The sequence below is a fragment of the Heterodontus francisci genome, chromosome 22, assembly GCF_036365525.1.
Source record: "Heterodontus francisci isolate sHetFra1 chromosome 22, sHetFra1.hap1, whole genome shotgun sequence".
In the NCBI taxonomy this organism is placed as follows: domain Eukaryota; kingdom Metazoa; phylum Chordata; class Chondrichthyes; order Heterodontiformes; family Heterodontidae; genus Heterodontus; species Heterodontus francisci.
Window position 1 is genome coordinate 67,843,840 of NC_090392.1, and position 12,379 is coordinate 67,856,218.

The 12,379-nt window shown below is 42.9% G+C and overlaps 1 long non-coding RNA gene across 1 annotated transcript in view; it reads left to right on the top strand.

Annotated features, from left to right (window-relative positions):
• The first annotated feature begins 361 nt into the window (after positions 1-361).
• LOC137381634 (uncharacterized) overlaps positions 362-12,379 on the top strand; it is an 83,878-nt gene continuing 71,860 nt past the window's right edge. The window contains exon 1 of the long non-coding RNA XR_010977203.1: positions 362-585. This is a non-coding gene — a long non-coding RNA (uncharacterized lncRNA). The remainder of the gene's footprint in view (positions 586-12,379) is intronic.

The window sequence follows — 12,379 nt, forward strand, 5'->3', positions numbered from 1 at the left end:
TTAGGGCCCAGGTAGCTGAAGGAATGGCAGCCAATGGTTTAGTAATTAAAATGGGAGTTGCTCAAGAAGCCAGAATTGGAGGAGTGCAGGTCTGTCTGAGGGTTCTAAGGCTGCAGGAGATTAGAAATAGGGATGGACAGAAGAGTTAAAAAACAATGCACATTGCGAAGCATTTTTCAATTTCTTTAGGTCATGATCACGAGCTAGTGCAGAATCCACATTCTCACATGTACTTATAGACTCCGTCCGTACAGGCAGGCAAGAGCACAAACTCCACAAATCTATTCAAGCATGCCACTTATGGCATTTCAACAAGCAAAGGGCAGGCTCTATGGGACAACTTTAGTAGAGGGGCAGCAGAAAGTCCAAATGCTGACATGCAGACAGACCTTAGGAAATGCTGACTGTCAGCATCAAGCACTGGTTGTTAGTGTGCATGCCTCAGGTATTCCAATAGTGTTCTGCTTCTCATCCTCGTCAGCAGAGAACAAATGTTCCTTTTATAAATTGACGATTGAACTGGTTTACAAATCGGATTGCTGAAGAAATGTTGAGGAATTGCATCAGTGTCTGGCTTTTCGTAAGGTATGTAAACAAATTGTCAGTGCTGCAGATATAAATGAATTAGGTAGATCTTTCTTTTGAGTATAAAAATGACTTGAAGTACATATCAGTGTGGTGTTGATGTTTAGCATGAATAAATAATAAATCTCACACTTGAGCCCGTTTGTAGCTTGCTGTTTTATCTTGGGAGTAAAAACAAATCCTAATTTGTGAAAACTTAACACATCTTTTCATTCATTTTATTGCCATTCGATTATTGCTGGTTCTTTAGTAAACTGTCTTTAACTTGCAGTAGGTATTGAGGTTGTATGTGTAACCTCATAACTTTGCAGACTTTTCTATGGTATGTATTCTCTTTTCTTCCCCAAGAGATATCGACACATAATGATTGCATCTCTTGTGAACACGTAGTTGCATAGAGGATTTCCTCCATGTGCATTACAGTGTATCTGTAAGAAATGTAGGCAATTCTGTAAACAATTGTAGAATTATGGGCAGATCATGATTGTAATTGGTTTGATTTTCAGCTATGATGAAGAATGAGATTCTGGAACAAAGTAAAATGTTTTAGGAATGTGGCCAATGCTAGTAAGGCCACATGTATGTTCCATTTCTAGTTGCCCTGAGAAGGAGGTTGTGGGCCTTCCCTTGGAACCACAGCAGCCCTTATTAAGATGGTGCACCCATTAGGGTGTTAAGTAAGCAATTCCAGGATATTGACTGAGTGACGAGGAAGAAATGGCAGTATCTGTCCAAGTCAGGATTGGTGTGACTTGGAGGGGAACCTGGCAATTGATGGTGTACCCACAACATTACTGATCTCTTTGTCAGTGGTAGCTTGCAAAGGAGAAGGGTGCTATTGCTGCACTGCACCCTGTGGATCATACATCCTGAAACCAGTCTCCCAGTGATGGAGGAGGTGACTATTGAGCCAACTGGTAGGGCTACTAAGCAAGCCAACAGCCTTGTCTTAGATGGTGTTGAACTTTTGAGTGTTGCAGTTGCACTATCCAGATGAGTGCTGAGTATTCGATCACTTTCCTGACTTGAGCCCTTTTAGATGGAGTATAGACTTTGAAGGGTCAAGTGGTCAGCCACTTGTCACAGCCTCTCCCTGATATTGCAGACATTCTAGCTCAGCTTCTGGTCAATTGTGGGTCTGTGACTTGGATGACTTGGTGATGCTGTTGAAAGATAGCAGGAAATGGCTGGACTTTCTCTTTGATTTTATTCAATAATTTTTTTTTTGCTGTACTGATGCAATACATAAAGCGGGACTTCATGTATCTGCACTCATTGACTACTAACAACTACAAACTAATATTACACTCTTTTTTTTCATCTCTGAGGACTTTTAACCAAATGCACATGAGCCCATTAAGCAACTTTGATTACAAGAAAAATGTGCTCCAACTTTTTGAATTGTTGAATGGAATAATGAATTCTTGAATAAGCATTAGGACTTTGGATGGTATATAAATTCCAAACCAGGAAGGGACTGTATGCACATTAATAATTTTTCCTTGGCTTTATGTAATGCAACAAACCTGAGTTTATTTACATTGCCAGCTCTAAATAGAATCATAGGATCAAGGAAACATCATAATCACAAAGGTAAGTATAGATGAGATGAAGGAGGCTGCAGGGCTTTTTTTTTTTTGCTCCCTGGAAACCTAAACTATCCACTTCACAACATGAGTGCCTTTTGACGAATTCCAGAGTTTTCCCTCTGTAATCCTACTTGAAATCTCATTTTTGAGGTACTGATCACATTTTCTGTGAAGTGCTTCCTTACATCATTCTTGAGCTTGCCTTTGATCAGCTTATACCTATATCCCCTTTGTCTTGCTCTTGCAGTTTAACTTGCAATAATATCCACGATTATTTTTTTCCAATGAACTTTGTATATTCTACAGGTATCTCCGAGAAATGCAATGTTCCTCGGACTGCTATTCTCGCCGCATCCTGAGATCGACACTCAGTGCTATGCGCCGCCACATGCACACACTGGACCCCTCTCTCCAGCAGCACTGTCTCACCTTATCTCAGAGCTGTTCTACTCCGCAGTTTCATTTCATCGTTCGTCTCATCTGACGCATTAACAAAAAACTTTTTTTCTTCCTTTTTCCGGTGTCAAGGAACGCAAGCTCCAGCAGCTGATGGGGACTAATTCCCCTCCAGATCCTTCTTCCCCTTCACTTCCCTCTGACCCCACCACTTCTGATCTGACCCCTTGCCGTGTATTCACTATACCCTCTGACCTCTCCCTCTCTGACACTGAACGTTCTGTACTCAGCAAAGGTCTCAGTTTTATCCCCTTACGCCCCCACCTCAATGAATTTCGCGCTCGGCATGATGTTGAGCTCTTCTTCTGTCGCCTCCGCCTCTGGGCTCACTTCTTTGACCAGGAGTCCTTGCCCCGATCAGCAGACCCATTCACCCGCCTCCAGCATTCTGCCTCTACCTGGACCCCTCCCCCTGGCCTCTTATCCGCTCTTGATCTTTTCATTGAAAACTGTCAGCGCGACATTGGTCATCTCAATTTCTCTGCCCCCCCTCACTCACTCTAACCTGTCCTCCTCTGAACTTGAGGCACTCCGTTCTCTCAGGTCTAACCCTGACATGGTCTTCAAACCTGCAGACAAGGGTGGTGCTGTTGTTGTATGGCGTACCGACCTCTACCTTGCAGAGGTTCACAGCCAACTCTCAGACACATCTTCCTACCTCCCTCTGGACCATGACCCCACCACCGAACATCATGTCCACAGGACTGTCACTGACCTCATCTCCTTGGGAGAACTTCCCTCTACAGCTTCCAACCTCATAGTCCCACAACCCTGGACAGCCTGCTTCGACCTCCTTCCCAAAATCCACAAACAGGACCATCCTGGCAGACCCATTGTGTCAGCCTGCTCCTGCCCCACTGAACTTATTTCTTCTTATCTTGATTCTGTCTTTTCTCCTCTGGTCCAGTCTCTTCCCACCTACACCCGTGACTCTTCTGGCGCCCTACGTCATTTTGACAATTTCCAGTTTCCTGGCCCCAACTGCCTCCTCTTCACTATGGACGTCCAATCTCTCCACACCTCCATCCCCCACCAGGACGGTTTGAGGGCTCTCCGCATCTTCCTTGAACAGAGGCCCAACCAGTCCCCATCCACCACCACCCTCCTCCACCTGGCTGAACTTGTTCTCACATTGAACAACTTCTCCTTCAACTCCACTCACTTCCTTCAAGTAAAAGGTGTTGCTATGGGTCCTAGTTATGCCTGTTTTTTTGTGGGATATGTCGAACATACCTTGTTCCAGTCCTACTCAGGACCCCTCCCCCAACTCTTTTTCCGATACATTGATGACTGTATCGGTGCCGTTTCCTGCTCTCGCCCAGAACTGGAAAACTTTATCAACTTTTGCTTCTAATTTCCACCCTTCTCTCACCTTTACACGGTCCATCTCTGACACTTCCTTTCCCTTCCTCGACTTCTCTATCTCTAAGGGGCGGCACGGTGGTGCAGTGGTTAGCATCGCAGCCTCACAGCTCCAGTGACCCGGGTTCAATTCTGGGTACTGCCTGTGTGGAGTTTTGCAAGTTCTCCCTGTGACCGCGTGGGTTTTCACCGGGTGCTCCGGTTTCCTCCCACAGCCAAAGACTTGCAGGTTGATAGGTAAATTGGCCATTATAAATTGCCCCTAGTATAGGTAGGTGGTAGGGGAAGTGAGGGAAGGTGGGGATGAGGTAGGAGTATGGGATTAGTGTAGGATTAGTATAAATGGGTGGTTGATGGTCGGCACAGACTCGGTGGGCCGAAGGGCCTGTTTCAGTGCTGTATCTCTCAATAAATAAATAAATAAATCTCCATCTCTGGTGATAGGCTGTCTACTAATATCCATTATAAGCCCACTGACTCCCACAGCTACCTCGACTACACTTCTTCACACCCTGCCTCCTGTAAGGACTCCATTCCATTCTCCCAGTTTCTCTGTCTCCGACGCATCTGCTCTAATGATGCTTCCTTCCATGACAGCGCTTCTGATATTTCTTCCTTTTTCCTCAACTGAGGATTCCCCCCCACTGTGGTTAACAGGGCCCTCAACCGTGTCCGGCCCATTTCCCACACCTCTATCCTCACCCCTTCTCCTCCCTCCCAGAACCGCGACAGGGTTCCCCTTGTCCTCTCTTTTCACCCCATCAGCTCCATATCCAAAGGATCATCCTCTGCCATTTCCGCCACCTCCAGCGTGATACCACTACCAAACGCATCTTCCCCTCCTTTCCCCTGTCAGCATTCCGAAGGGATCGCTCCCTCTGTGACACCCTGGTCCACTCCTCCATTACCCCCACCACCTAGTCCCCTTCCCATGGCACCTTCCCCTGCAATCGCAGGAGATGTAATACCTGCCCATTTACCTCCTCTCTCCTCACTATCCCTGGCCCCAAACACTCCTTTCAGGTGAAGCAGCGATTTACTTGTACTTCTTTCAATGTAGTATACTGTATTCGCTGCTCACAATGTGGTCTCCTCTACACTGGGGAGACTAAACGCAGACTGGGTGACTGCTTTGCAGAACACCTCCACTCAGTCCGCAAGCAGGACCCCGAGCTTGCGGTTGCTTACCATTTCAACACTCCCCGCCCCCCACCCCCCTCCCAGCGCCACCCCCGCTCTCATGTTCACATCTCTGTCCTGGGATTGCTGCAGTGTTCCAGTGAACATCAACGCAAGCTCGAGGAACAGCATCTCATTTATCGATTAGGCACACTACAGTCTGCCGGACTGAACATTGAGTTCAATCATTTCAGAGCATGACGGGCTCCTTTTTACTTTAATTTTTAGTTATTATTTTCTTTTTCCTTTAAAAAAAAATTTTTTTTTGTTTATTTTATTTTATTTCATCTTAGTTTGTTCAGTTTGCTTACCCACTGTTTTTTTTCATGTTTGTACTTGCGGCTGTTCAATTTTGAGTCCATTAACGCCATATCTGTACTAATGCTTTGTCCTTCAACACACCATTAACATATTGTTTGCCTTTGCTCCACGATCTTCTGGTCAGCTATTCTGTGACCTTGTCCTATTTACACCTTCTCCTTTGTTATCTCTTGCCCGCCCCCCCCCACCCCCGATTTGCTTGCTTATCACCTTTTACATTTCTAATATTTGCTAGTTCTGAAGAAGGGCTGCTGACCTGAAACGTTAACTCTGCTTCTCTCTCCACAGATGCTGCCAGACCTGCTGAGTATTTCCAGCATTTCTTGTTTTTATTTGTATATTCTACACCATCATAAAGTTCTTTATTCATTTGCTTCCTTGCAAGACTAGAGTCCAGTATTTTTCTACTTCTGTCTTCTTGATTCCAAAGCTTGAATGAATACAATTTTCAGTTTTGGAGACACACGAGAAACAATGTCACCTGATTAGAGCACTATGCTACTTCAGTGGGACAACTGCTCTTGGAGTGCTGTAAATGCCTGCAGTGCTCTGAACTGACCAAGTGTTATTCTGTGACTTTATCTAATTTCCATAATCTTGAGTATAACTGTAAAGATGTGCAGGGAGCAAACCAAGGTCAATGTCTTGGTTCTGCAAACTGGAATGTTCTCTATGACTGGAGCAACATTCTGTATTGCTGGAATAGTCTGAATGGAGGTTGCTGAAAGAGTCAACTGACCTTAGGACAAGCTCAGACGAAATTCATTGGTTTGCAAAAGGTTACCAGGGCAAGTATTCTGTCATTTAGCCTTGAGCCACTTACCAGGCAAGAGAAGCTAAGGGGGTTTTCCCTTGTATTCCTCAGGTTTTTATCATCTGAGTAGCTTTTTCCAAGGTGTGCTGCAACCATGACTAAAGAGCCCCACCTATCCTTTACCTGCACTCATCAGATACAAGTACGCCTGCCAGATGGCAACCTAGTATTCAGAGCTGATATTCTGGTCTCTGCTCGCTGGGGCTATCTGAAGTGGGGCTTGAGCGCTTCACCTTCTGACTCGGATGGAAATGCTATGATTAAGCCAAAGGCTCACCTTCCTGCCAAGCTAAGTATTTGACCAAATTTTACAATGTTGCTTTCGAAAGCATATTCCCAATAATTCACTGCCAACTTGATTTCAGGGAGATTGTTAATATGTTTTCCATATGCACAGGAGTGCTCATATATCTGTACTTTATTTTCCTCTACAATGTCTCTGCAGTGTTGTCTATTAAATGCAGTAAGCTACAAACGCTAGTTATCCACCAACACAAGGTACCTGCATGCTTTTCTGTTGAGGAACTCTCAAAGTGGTTTCTGGGCTGGGCATTTGGATGACCTACCATTTCTCCTACCTTCCTCCTTCCGACATGTGTTCCTTCTCTGTTTGTCCATCCTCTTTAGGTAGATAATGAATGACAATACATGCTGACTGAAGGGATCCATCTAAGCAAAGACTTTTAACTTCTTACAAGCAGAAAGCATTTCATATAGGGATTGGAGAGAGGGCAGGTCAGAGGTCATGCCAAACTCATGCCTGGAACTATCCTCTGCTTTTTAGTTTTGATCTCACTCGCTCATTTCACTCCATCACCATTCTATGCAGCATCTCTTTCTTCCCACAAGTGGCTACTAATTGATTTATCATCGCTTGGGGAAAAAATAGTTCCATGCAAACCTTGATTGGAAGAGCTGCACAAGCAGCAAGTACTGATGATTGTTGAAAATAGTGGTTTGTTTGGCATTTTTCAATTGTCATTTTCAATGTGGTGATAGAAAGTTAATGAGGGATGGAATATTGGGCAGGACAAAAACGTTAGTTGCTAAAGCCATGCAAAGAGCAATTTATTAGTGAAAAGTCATACCATTGTCATTGGAATGTATTAGATTATCTGTGCTGCAAGAGACAGCAATGTGATGCTGTGACTACCACCAAATATCAATATCATCACTTTAATCTGCATATGTGAAACATTCCGCTTTTATGGATAACTTCTGAAAGCAACAAAAAGCCATAGGACTCAGAGTCATGTGTTGCCAGTTTGCCCCTTGCCCCACACTGCCCCCCTACCCTCCCCACAATACTAAACAGCTTAACCCATACCTGAGCTAACGGAACTATAGCTTGGATGTGAGTCTTGTAGGTAGATTTGCTCTATATTTGACCAAAAGAATTACAGGTCTGACAATTCGGAACTTACTTCCATGGATCATAATTATTTCTTGCTCATTATCCAATTCTCTTCAAAAAGCTAAGAATCTCCTTCCATTTTCTCTAGTTCGGCATTCGCTATCTTATCACCGTGACCTTGTAATGCTTCTTGTCCATTGCCCACATTTTGTGCTCATGATCTAGAGGTTTTGAGCTCACTTATGAACATATTTACTTCCTAATATCTCTGCCAGTGCTGAAGTATAATTTTACACGGAATTAAATCTTAGGGTGGTATAATTTCTAATGCTGTAGTTTGTTGTATGAGCGCCTGTAAGAGTGATGTCCCTTTTAAGATCTTAGTATGCTAATGAGCTAAGTATCAGGATGTAGTCATGTGACTAAAAGCCTTAGTCAATCTGCAACTGTAATGCCCATAGTAAGGTTCTGTAAATAGTTTGCTCTGTACTGTACATAATAGTTTAGCTGTTAAAAAACCTGTGAGAGAGCTTCAGCATAACCGGACTCCACGCATTTCATTTATGTTGCATCAGACAACATGAACTCATTACATAGTTTTTTTTAATACATGGGTCTAATTGGCAAGAATGAATGACAAAGCTTGAAAGAGAAATGTTGTCAAATACCTTTTGAAAATCCAAGTAAACTACACCTAACGCTAACAGGTGCAGGAGATCATAAAATAATAAAACACAGATGGAGGCCATTTGGCCCAACAAGCCTGTGCCAGGTCTGTAATACCTATCCCGTAAAATCACTAACTTAATTAGTCTCACTCCTCTTTCCTTCCCCATTGCCCTGCACGTTCTATCTTTCCAAATATTTATCCAGTTCCCTTTTGGAATGTTTATTCTTGAATCTGCTTCTACCACCCTTTTAGGCAGTGCATTGCATATTGCAACAACTTGCTGTGTAAAGAGTTTTTTTTCTCACATCACCTCTGGTTCTTCTGCCAATTACTTTAAATCTGTACCCTCTGGTTACTGACCCTTCTGCCACTGGAAACAGTTTCTCCTCATTTATTCTATCAAAAAAATTCAAGATTTGAAAATCTCTATCAAATCTCCCTTTAACCTTCTCTGCTTTTTTTTTAAAAAGCCATTTTCTGCCCCACCACACGTGTGACTGTTCAGAGTAGCAACATTGACCCATTTGATGACTATGGGTCACATCTTGGACACCAAGGCATTGTGTAACTTTTCAGGAATTGCACTTCTTTTTACTTTGATAAAGCCGTGTAGAGCATTTGTTTGTATTGGCATTTTACGAATGTTGAAATGTATCATCAGAGGCAGAAAAAGGACAAAAGCAAATAAAAACAGTTCCAAAGCACATCACTTACAATCACATACAGTCACAAGAAGTGGAAAAAGTAAACAAGATTATAAGAACAAGTCTTGTCTATCTTAAGTCATGCAAAGCCTTGTATGTGATTGTCACCAATACTTCTGAGAAGAGCATTTCAGAGAAAACATCCTCTCTCTTTTCCCTCCTTTGATCCATGATAAATTTTATTCTCAGCTCTTTCTACAATCACGCTCATAAGATTATATGCCTTCCTGATTTTTAGATTCTATTTCCTGCCTCTGTTTGCTGCTGTTAACTTTATGCCTTTTCTGTGTTTTTGTAAACAGTATCTTCCTCTAACTTCAATCAAATTCACTACAGCATTCTGAAGTTTCAGGGTCCTGGGACAGATTTTTCTGATCCCATACCTGGGATGTTGGTTCATCAGTAAATACTGGGGCAGCAAATAGAGAAGATTGGGCAGAGAGCCTTCTTGATGTACTGTCCATTGAAATGAATGGATGGAAAATCCAGTAGACTCCATTTAAGGATGTGTGCTCGTTCCTGCCTGCTTTTTGTCTATTTGCTGCACCCAGGTGATTCAATCGATGCAGGAGCAAGAACAGAAATCCCTGCCCTATCTATTTAGTGCCATGGAACTTCAAAGCGATTCACTATGCAGCACTTCCACTCAAAATCATCTCTTTTCACATTCTCTGTGGCAATTTTAAGTTCAAGCTGTTAAAAAAATAATTTAACATATTTTTACCATCCTATTTTCCTCATTTTGTCGCCTTGTGGCTTATGTCCTCTCCACAGTTTGCAGCAATGCAAAAGCAAGCCAAGAAACGACCTTGATGTCCTTCAATCTATTTTCTCATTACTTGGGCGGCCCAGTGGCGCAGTGGTTAGCACCACAGCCTCACAGCTCCAGGGACCCGGGTTCGATTCCGGGTACTGCCTGTGTGGAGTTTGCAAGTTCTCCCTGTGTCTGTGTGGGTTTCCTCCTGGTGCTCCGGTTTCCTCCCACATGCCAAAGACTTGCAGGTTGATAGGTAAATTGGCCATTAGCAATTGCTCCTAGTATAGGTAGGTGGTAGGGAAATATAGGGACAACTGGGGATGTGGTAGGAATATGGAATTAGTGTAGGATTAGTATAAATGGGTGGTTGATGGTCGGCACAGACTCAGTGGGCCGACGGGCCTGTTTCAGTGCTGTATCTCTAAACTAAACTAAACTTGTACTGCAGTCTACTGTTACAGTGAGGTTCAAAACTTCAGTAGTCCGATGGTCAGCTCTTGTTAATTGAGTAATTTATTGGACTGGTTAGGTTACAATATTACATCCAGAAATAACATTTAACTTCAATCCAAATGAAAACTCAAATAGAGTTTTGTTTACAGTCTTTCCTCATTCTTCTATTTGCACAAAGCAAAGCTCACACAATGAATTTCCAGACATAGAAATATATTAAGAGGGATTACGCCTGATTTCAAAGTTGCTTCTACTCGCAGTAAGGAGTGTGCTCACAAGGAAATTGCAGGTGAGGAGTCTGTGATTTTCTATCTATTCATTTTACAAGGTCAGGAAACCCTGGAATATGTGCCAGTGACTTGTGAGCAAGGCTCCTCGTTGGGTGTGCCACATGGCTGAATCAGCCCTTATGTTCTTTGGCCTGCAGTTTCATCCTCCTTTGCCTCAACCCAGATGTTAGACCCGAAAATGCACTCGATGTTGCCATTTTGCCAATGTCAAGTTTTATGCCCAAATATCCTCCCGATTTTCATTAGAATATGCTCCAGCTTAAAATGAGCGTGCATAAAAGTAAATCAGTGTAACCAGTCAGACACCCAGGCTGAACCCACACCATCTCGTTCTTCTTTAAGAATTAAAGTTCAAGAAACAACTCCTTCAACCATCATTCATGCACATTAGGCACAGGCTGTTTTTGAGAACCTGCGGTTGGGGATGCTTTTCAATTTTTTATGTGACTTGCACTTAATACCATATAAATCCATTCAAAGAAGATAAAATGAGTGAGGATAAATTTTAAAAAAAAAGTAATGCTCCAAAAATTCCAATAAAACACAAGAAGAATTACTGACTGACTTTCCTCCTGTGCCTGAAAATGAATTGCAATGTTAAGACATCACCCACCCTCATTCTCTCTTTCTCTCCCTCACCCTACCACAGCCACACTGTAGCTACAAGAGCAGGTCAGAGGCTAGGTATTCTGTGGGGATTAACACACCTTTGTCATGCCAACATGCTTTGTCAAATGATTTTCTTCAATCCAATGACTGGTAATCTGAATTTGTACTTCAAAAATTTTTTTTAAAAAGTAATAGATAAAAGATGACTTTGCTAGCAGCTTAAGATGGTCACCTAATTTGCAATACTGTGTACTACATTGCAAGACCTGTGAGGTGGAGGTGAAATGATTTGCTCATTCCTACTCATCCCAGCATGAACCAAGACCCAGGAAGTTTAAGGGAACTGCCTTTTTAGCAAGATAAAATACACTGCCATGTGATAAGCCCCCCCCCACCACCCCCCCCCCCCCACCCCACCACCCCCTTTGTGGTTTTAAGCTGGTGTTTTCTCTGTTGCAGCAAGGAAAAGCATCTGGACTTTGACGTGCAAACCCAAGTGGGGCTCTCTGTCTCTCTCTGCCTGTCTCCATTCCAGTTTGAAAGCTTTCAAATTCTGCCTGTTGACTGACCACCTTTGCATACTCCGGCTACAATCAGAAACCCCGCAGGAGGAAATCATCTGCATCGCTGTCTCGAAGAGACTCACTGTATCAATCGTCTACCTCTTCAAACTAAAGCCTCAGGACAACCGAGTTTAGCTAGAAGCCAGCCAAATCATCAAACTCCACAGACTGTACACCCTTTTTTTTCAGTGGACTCTTACTCAACCAATCCACCCTTCCCCACTGTGTAACCTATTTGTGTGTGTGAACCTCTAGTATGTGTGAAAGTTGGTGTGTTTATTATTTTTATTAGTTTGGTTTAAGTACAATAAAGCTAACCTCTTTCTTTGTCAACTCAAGAAAACTTGTCCGATTGGTTCTTGCTATGATCATGGAAAGTAAGTAATCAAACACCGACTGAATTGGCCAATACATCCACTTGTAAAAAATAATTAAATCTGTAGTTGTCATGCTGCACAGATCAGATAAAGGTAAAATTGGATAATTTATCTTGCAGAGAAACACATTGGGTTCAGCAGGAAGGTGGATGGGGCCAACCTGTGCTCTTGTTGGGCCTTAAGATTTTCTTTGTTCAATAGTCAAGAATAAGAACTGGTCAGATATTCCAATGGATCCTTTCAAAACTTGTTTTTATATCCTTTTGGAATTAGGAAGCGAACCAACACTGCTGTCC